This window comes from Alligator sinensis, unplaced genomic scaffold (genome assembly GCF_000455745.1).
Source record: "Alligator sinensis unplaced genomic scaffold, ASM45574v1 scaffold235_1, whole genome shotgun sequence".
Taxonomy (NCBI): Eukaryota; Metazoa; Chordata; order Crocodylia; family Alligatoridae; genus Alligator; species Alligator sinensis.
Genome location: NW_005842042.1, coordinates 1,701,418 through 1,709,618, shown reverse-complemented (window position 1 = coordinate 1,709,618; position 8,201 = coordinate 1,701,418). Strand labels below are relative to the sequence as shown.

General features: G+C 46.5%; 1 long non-coding RNA gene across 1 annotated transcript; it reads left to right on the top strand.

Moving 5' to 3' along the window:
• Positions 1 to 3,256: 3,256 nt before the first annotated feature.
• On the top strand, positions 3,257 to 7,889 carry LOC102382383. The gene is made up of 4 exons (XR_001357950.1): positions 3,257 to 3,328; positions 5,779 to 5,880; positions 6,753 to 6,981; positions 7,657 to 7,889. It is a non-coding gene; the product is annotated as an uncharacterized LOC102382383 (long non-coding RNA).
• The last annotated feature ends 312 nt before the right edge of the window (positions 7,890 to 8,201 follow it).

Sequence of the window (8,201 nt, the reverse complement as noted above, 5' to 3'; positions counted from 1 at the left end):
GGGGACCTGGCGGGGCTGGGGTCGCGGGTGGGTACGGGGGAAGGGGGCAGCGGGGAGAGCAGAGCCCGTGTCCCGATTGCAACGGCCGGCTGGGAGCCGCGAGGTCTGCAGTACGAGCTCATCGTAGCGATGCAGCGCACGACCCCGCAGCCCCGCTGTCTTCCTTTGCTAGGATGGGGAAGGAAAAGCACTTGGGTCCTTCGTTCCCCCCCTCCTCATCTCCAGGGGTGGGTACGGGGGAAGGGGGCAGCGGGGAGAGCAGAGCCCGTGTCCCGATTGCAACGGCCGGCTGGGAGCCGCGAGGTCTGCAGTACGAGCTCATCGTAGCGATGCAGCGCACGACCCCGCAGCCCCGCTGTCTTCCTTTGCTAGGATGGGGAAGGAAAAGCACTTGGGTCCTTCGTTCCCCCCCTCCTCATCTCCAGTGCAGCGTTACTGCGGAGAGTCGTTACTAATACCCCTCCCCCGACACACGCACACTTCTGCACAGGACCGGTGGTCTCCTTCACTTGCCTAGACATGATTCAGCTTGAAGTGACAGGCATTTGGGAAGCGACTGAAACCCTTGAGCATGATCGCGCTTTCTACAGGGAGGGGGCGCTAGTGGACAAAGATGCAAAGCAGGAGGCGCTGAACTTCTCTGTGGCACAAGGAAACAGGCCAGAAAGGGTGACATGGATACTCAACCTAATGCAGGGTCACTTATTTGCAGTGTTAAAGGGCTGGAAGAACCCGGACAACTGATTTTCTTCCTTTAAAAAGCATTTGAGATGCTTGCTTGTAACTGTCCCCCCCATTCCCAAAATGCACTCATTCACTGCTGGGGGACTTGTTCTATCCCGGCTGCATGCACACACTTCTGTTAAGTATAGGGCACATTTGCCAGTGGGGCACATCATCCATTCTAAGTGAGGTTTAGGTGTAAGTGCATATAGACTGGGGGGGGAGACTGACACACATATTTGGATAATAAAGTACTATGGTTTTTTTCAGTTCCATAATGCGTACCGGAGGAAATGAGTTCCCTTTAAGGACAGACCTTTACTTTTACTTTATATCACTCTGGGTGATTTTGCCTTTTGTTGCTGTTGCCTGTCACGATCTCAAGACTAGCTCCTTTTATAATTTAATCAAACACTAGTCTTTTTGGAGAGGGCCAAGGCTACCTTGACTACCAGTCTGATTCTAAGACTTTAATAAAAGCAGGGAATGGCTGCCAATTTACTCCAAACACTTCCCCAACCCTCTAAAACCAACAGTTTCTTGAAAGCTGAAGATTTGTCTTGCAGAAAAATACAGGCAATAAAACCCCTTGCCCCAGAAAGCCTGGATACTGCTGCTGCTAAGATGAAGCAGTATCCTGCGAATATTCTGATTTCTCTGGAATATTCCCACATTAGTTTGATGTCTCTGATCATTCATGTTGATAAAAGCAAAAGATGCTTTAAAAGACATGAGTGCCCCAAAGTAAAATCTGTAAGAGGGAAAGAAGGGTGGGGAGGGCTGGGGGGAACACAAGATCATTAACCCATTTTGATGAGGACCTCAGCAGGTCTATAGAAAGTGAAAACGTGTTTTTCTCATTCCCTTAAACAATGACAAACAGACAGATGCTAATTTCTGATCTAATTTCTGGTCTCCAAAAGCCCAAAATTAAACACCTCTATGTCAGGTAATGGTCATTTCTGGATGTACTTTCTTAAACATCACACACTAACTTGTACCGCGGTCAGATTGAAGTTAGTGTCTAATACCAGGAGGCCAAGACTGAGATTCATAGGAATGCTCCACTGACTTCTACAGAGTACGGTACTACAGATTTACCCCAAGTTGCTGAGAGCAAAATATACCCCCACATTTGTAACAATCATCGTCTTTGCTTCATCTTGTCAAATACATTTTTTATAGTAGCAAGCCCCAGCCCATCCACATATTTGTTAAGCACTTGGCCTGACCTAGGGTTGCAGAAATTAAAAAGAAACAATTCTTGATAGTTTGCAGAGCAAGCTACACATCCTCACGCTGCGGCGTGTTACAACATGCGTCCTTTTTGAAAGGGTTCTACTGGCATTCGGCTTGCGAGGGAAGTCTCAGCTTCTAGCATGGGGCTAGAATCAGCAACAGGGGAAGAAAACGTATGAATACGTACATTTCTGAGCATACTGGGAGTGTGTCTCCTTGTTCAGAGCCTCTCCTACCAGTGGCAGTTGTAAGAAAGCCAATGAAAATACATGTATGTCTAAAATATTGGTCAAGGCTTCCTTTTTACTTAATAGCCAGGGGATGAAATGAACAGTGCTAGTACATGTGCAGGTCCAGTGAATGGAAGTATGAAGATCAGATGGAAGCTCTGAGCACTGCTACTGTTAGACCTAGCCAACAATAAATGCAGTTCAGGCAGCAAAGGTCACCCCTGACTTGAAGCTATACTGGTGGATTTGAGTGGGACTAGTCTAGGGGAATAAACCTTTCAATGGAAGAAATAGTGCTGTAATATAGGATTTTCATTAACATGATGCAAAGGTTTTACTTCATTGGGAAAGGGAAGATTCCAGCCAAGGCATATTCTCTCCTTGCCGCCTTTGACTTTCCTACCACTACTAGCATGCAGGTTGAAGTTTCTACCTGCTGCCCTTTGGATACAAATATGAAGCAGGTAAGGTCAAATCATGCCTTTCCATACAGACCTCTGCTGGAGGGCAAGAAGCCATGAGTTTTACCTTGCCAAGCTGCTTTGGAGTCATCCCATCTCTGAGTGGCTGTCTGATGATGCAGGCAGGGTTCATGGATGTTCAAAAGTTGATGGTAAAATCCCATCTCAGGATATGCAAGAGGTCCAGTGCCTCCATGTAGCTCCTCAAGCCCTCATTGGATCACAGCTGTGATCCAATGAGGTACTGCAGCTGTGTTTGGAGAAATCCATTCCTTCAGCTAGGCTCACAGAGCAGGAGAGAGCCTGGAGGGAGGGGGTATATTTAAACAAACAGGTGCCTTAATACAGGCCAAGGTGTTTTGCAGGACAGCAGTCATGTCCTCCTTAGGTGGGCTAGGAATAGCTGGAAATGGTAGACAGGTGGTTGTTTTTTTCCTGAATCATGGCTGTAAAGGGATCCTGAGTATGTGCCTGTAGGGAGCCTAGCACACCTTACAAGGACAGCTGGTTTTTGCCTAATTACAGCCAACAAGAAGCATGGATTCTAGTCTTCTAGGGGCACCTGGTAAAGTGCGAAATGACTGCAGGTGGGAAGGGAAGGCTGAAACTTGGGCAGTTGTGGCATGTAGGACATGTCTACAGTGAGCTTTTTGCAGCTGCCAGACCAACTTCATGGTAAGCGCTAGCAGGGAGAAGGAACTGATTTTTTTTTTACTGGAGTCTCAACTTAATTTGCTATGAACAAGGGCTGCAACATGGGATAACTCCTGTGACTGGCCTACCCAGAGCTTCTCCGTCTTCTTCGTCTCTTAGCAGTACAGTAGATTCTGGGGAGGGGTCTAAATGGACACTTATCTTTTGGCTACTTTGTGCATGAGGAATCAATTCCTGCTCTCCCAAATGAGTGATACTTATCATCAAGAAGTAAGCCCATGTTGCTTTTGGACGAATGCCAACTGCTGTGCCCATTCTGTTTGTGTCTTAATTTGTGTCTGTCTCAGAAGATAGCAACACTGTTATATTGGGCTTCTAAGTATTGTGCTTGCAAGTAGGAAAGGTTTACAAGCAACTAAGCATATTCAGAAACCTGAAAAACGTTAGCCCTGTGGGATCTTGCCTACCCCTCAGGAATATTAATTGCTATTTAATTGTTTGTATCCCAAAATGTTTTGTGCCCAACTGAAAATGGCAAGAGTGGTTTATCGTTGTGTTGGGAGGGCTCAAGCCCACCTTCAACTTGGCTTGTCTTTTAGCGTGGAGGTGGAGGTGAGCTCAGTGGCCGAGCTAGCCCACCAGCCTGCCTGTAGCATGAGTTAACAGAGTTCAGTCACAGCGTGCTTTATCTAGAATCAAATCTGTTTCAAAGCAAATGATTGAATTACTGGGCACAAAAGTGCAGGAACTGCTGACTACAAAAGTTTCTTGGGAAACTACAGACTGGAAACTGAAAGTGGACAGAAGAGCATGGACAGTGTATCTAAACTATTACATCATATCGGGGGACAGAAATGTGCTGGCATGTCATTACTGGCCTTTCCTGGTGTTCTGACCCGGGTTTTCTCAGAGGCTACACCTTCTTATCTGTGGCAGTAACACAAAAACTATCCCAAACCCGGATGGATTCCCGGCACTGTTTGTGTAAGATGACTCATAGCTACTCCATCAGAAGTACCACCTCATCTCTCTCCATATGGCAGCTGTTAAAGCTGGTCCTGGCTATGGACCAGTCAGTGTAATGTGTTCCATTTGGCCCTGGTCAAGAGCAAATGGTGAAACCTCAGTGGGAAATATAAAACTGGCCACCAAATTGGAAGTGCCAAGCATGACATTTTCATGGCATTTGTGTCCATTGTAACATGTGGCATGAAAATAAAAGTAAACACATTAAAAATAAAGGAGAACACCATAAATATGGGTTAAAGAGAGTTAACCCCTCACTCTGTCCATTCTGGCATCTGTTCAGAGAGATCACTGCTTGTGCTGACTGCAGTTAGATTAGCCTGGTTGCCTGCAGGTTGCTGTCACTGAGGTTTTTCTTCCTGTCTGGCTCTGCCATTCCTAGGACAAGGAGAAGTAAAGAGATCCCAGACTTGTATGGGACCAAATGAAATTTCCTTGGTTAAACTACTGGGAGTGGAAACATTAACATCAGGTGACACAGACGTTGATACTTGCAGCGTGGACTCTCTAAATTCCCAATCTCTATAGTAGGAGCTGAATAAGTCACAGGACCTGAATGAATGCAGAGAGCTCCATGAAGATGAGAGGAATCCTTCCATTACCAATGGACCACGAAAAAAGAGGTGTCATTGTGATTAAGGCTTTGACTGAGGACTTAGATGGTTTGGGTTCAGTTTTTGAGTCTAGCACACATTTCTTGCATGATCTTGGTCAAGTTACTTTGCCTCAGCTCAACAAAAGGACCAAAGTGCCTAAGGTGGGATTTAGGAGCCTAGGATCAAAGCCAAGGTTCTCAGAATCTGTGCTCAGCTGGCACCTAACTCCAGAGTTGTCTAAAGCACCTAAGTCCTGGCAGGTCTGAACAGATCAGCACCTAGTTCCATGGGCGCTCACAGGCAAGCTGTGTCTCTGCCTCTTTTGCTTGAGGACCTTGATCCAGTAGGTTTGCCAAAGGGCTTGCCTACCGGACCATCATACTTATGCAGGATGCAGTGGTGGCTACCTTATAAAATCCAGCCAGAGAAGTGGCTGCCATCACATCCTTCCCATTTATAGAGTCCTTCACTAGCTAGAGCACTCACTTAAGATGTGGGTGAGCCAGACTCCACTCCCTTTTCAGCCCGAGAGGGTTCATTCCCACACCTCCCACCTCCCTCAGGCTAGAGGCTATTCTGGGATGGGTTGTGGGTGGCCCTTCCCCACCCCTCCTGTAGCAGCTGTCATGGCTCCAGTTCTTAGATACCAAACTCCCCATGCACTTTAGAGGGCCCTGGGTGCGGACTCATGGCTATGGGTCCCACAGCTGGGGCCAGGTGCCTGAAAACTAGGTGCTGTGAGGCTGGACTTTGTAGTGTGTGCATCTCTTTGTGCGTTTGGCCTAAGTCTTGATCTCTCCATTCCCTGGCTGTCAGACCTTGGTAATAATACTACTAATGTCACTGCAGTGTCGTGAGGATAAGCGTTCCAGAGACGGGAGGTACTCTTACAGTCAGGAGCTCCTGAAGTACCTGAGGCAGACTGTACGAGCGCTCCCACTGCCATTTGGGGTAAGCAGCATGGCAGCAAGCTTGCAAAAATAGCAATACCTTATACAACAAGCAAAATAAGTCTGGGAGGTCACTGAGTCTAATTCTGTTATCATCCCATGACTGTAAATACAGGATAACATCAGTGTGAGTCAGGGTGCCCAGCACCTTACTGAAGCAGTTTTGTAATTAACACTACGGTATGGTCATGGACCCCTGGGAGACAATAGAAAGTGCTTATATTTAGTGAAAGTGCCTAGGATTTTGTAGATCTGGGCAAAACTGGCTTTTGGGAATCTGGATAAATCATGTAGATCTCTTCCTGAGACTGCAATCCCCTTATTATTACATATTTGACACCTTTCCTATGCCAGGTTCTTCTCAAAAACCTTCTCCTCTTTTTCCAGTGGGTGGCTTGTGCCAGAAACAGTCTGATGGCATTCATACCTCCCAACTGCATTGAAGACAGAGCCAAAGCAGACAGGCGCAGAGAGAGGGAGAAGTACAACAGACAGACAATGGGGGAAAAGACAATGGGGAAGGGAAGGGCAGCCTTGGAGTTGCTTGCTCCTATCAGCTGGGAAAGAGGGGACCCTGAGCACCTCATTACTGTATATTCATAGATGCAGGACTACCAGCCCTGCCAATAATAATTTACCTATTACGAGATTGCCTGATCTTTCCCATTATACAGCCTGTTTCAGTTGCCAAACTTGAACCGTTTTAGTCTGAAATTCCCTGCCTAATGCCTGTGTTAGGCTGAGGCATTCTGTTTATATGTTAACAAAAATGGTTCAGCTGTTTCACAGAAAAAGGGTTTGGGGTGGTGGGGGGGTAGGGAATACTTTGTCTTTTCCTGACGCAAAGTAAATAGCAACTGTTTTTTTCTTTAGAGTTCTAGTGCCCTCATGCACCGGAGCAGGGACTTGACATCTGCACAGCAATCAATCTGCCTAAATCTGGCCAAGTTATAAGTTATTTGTTAAATCTGCTTCAGAGACTTGGTAGAGCCCAGCAGCTGAAATCTTCCAAGTTCCTATCTTTTCCATCCTCTCACAGCTCCTGCTAGCCAGACTGCACGCACTATCCCCACACAGCAACTGAGCATACTGAAGCCCACAGGTACAAAGTGAAGCTAGCTTATACCTGTACAGGCTGCTCCCAGCTATATCAGGCTAGAGTGGGGCCAGACACCAGGGCTGAGAGCAGGGAGCCTGTGGAAAAATGCCTTGGGATCACTTAAAGGCTGTATCATCATAAGGCTTATGCAAAAGGGGCCCATGTTAAAGTTGTATAGGCAACCTGAACTCAGGCATTTCCTACCATTTGAGTGAACCTTAGTGATGTTCTACTAATGGAGGCTTTTTTGTGTGTAAGTCTTTGGTGTTATCTTTGCACAAACTGGCAATAAAATCATAAAATGAGGTGTAATTCACCCCTGTTGCCATTTCTATGTAGTCTGTATGTAGAGTCTCTTTTTCTGGATTAAGAGCCTCTTATTTCAGTGATAACATAAATTGGTTTTAAAAAAAAGCCCACAACCAAAAGCATGAATGGTCTATTATGTTGGCGAAGGTGTGAATTACATCCAATTTCAAATTTTCAGTGCCTGCTTGCATATAGATCAGCTCTTACAGAGCAGTATTATTCTATAGCGCAGAATATGCAGGAGGGATGAGCTGTGTCAGAATCACTATTGTTCCATTACACACACACACACACACACGCATGCACGCATGCACAAGCCCATTTTGTTTGAAAAAGGTAAAATGTACGTTTGATCTTTTCCTTTTCCAGGACCAGGGGCCTCTGCTTAACAGCTGGAAAATCCACGCCTTGATTCTGTACACAAGGAATTGACAGCATGCAAATGTGGAACTGAACGAAGGCAGCACGCTCGTTAGCACGTCCAGCAGGGCTTGAAACAGTTTCAGTTGCCCCCCCCACTTCCAGCATTATTAGACTATACCAGCACTGCCTGCCTAGGCAAGGGAGGAATAGGAAATAAGAGCCCGTGATATCTCTGTGTGAGCCACCTAATTCTTAGGGCAAGGTGCATGAGAGAAAGCTGATCGGGGGCTGATTAGAAGGTGGTGTATGGACAGACCATGGACTTTCCCTTCAGTCTCAGCTGTGCCAAGATAGCAGGGTACGGAGGGCATAGACTTAAAGTCAATCATTATCTCCTCTTGCACTGCAAGGGGGCAGTGGGAAGGGAAGTGCTCTTCAGAGGACGTCTCTGAGTCACAGGACCTCACCCCTTGTGATATCTAACAGTCCAATCTAGCCCTTAATAACTAACCTATGCAAAAAGACAGAGTTATGTGTGGACAGCTTCTTTA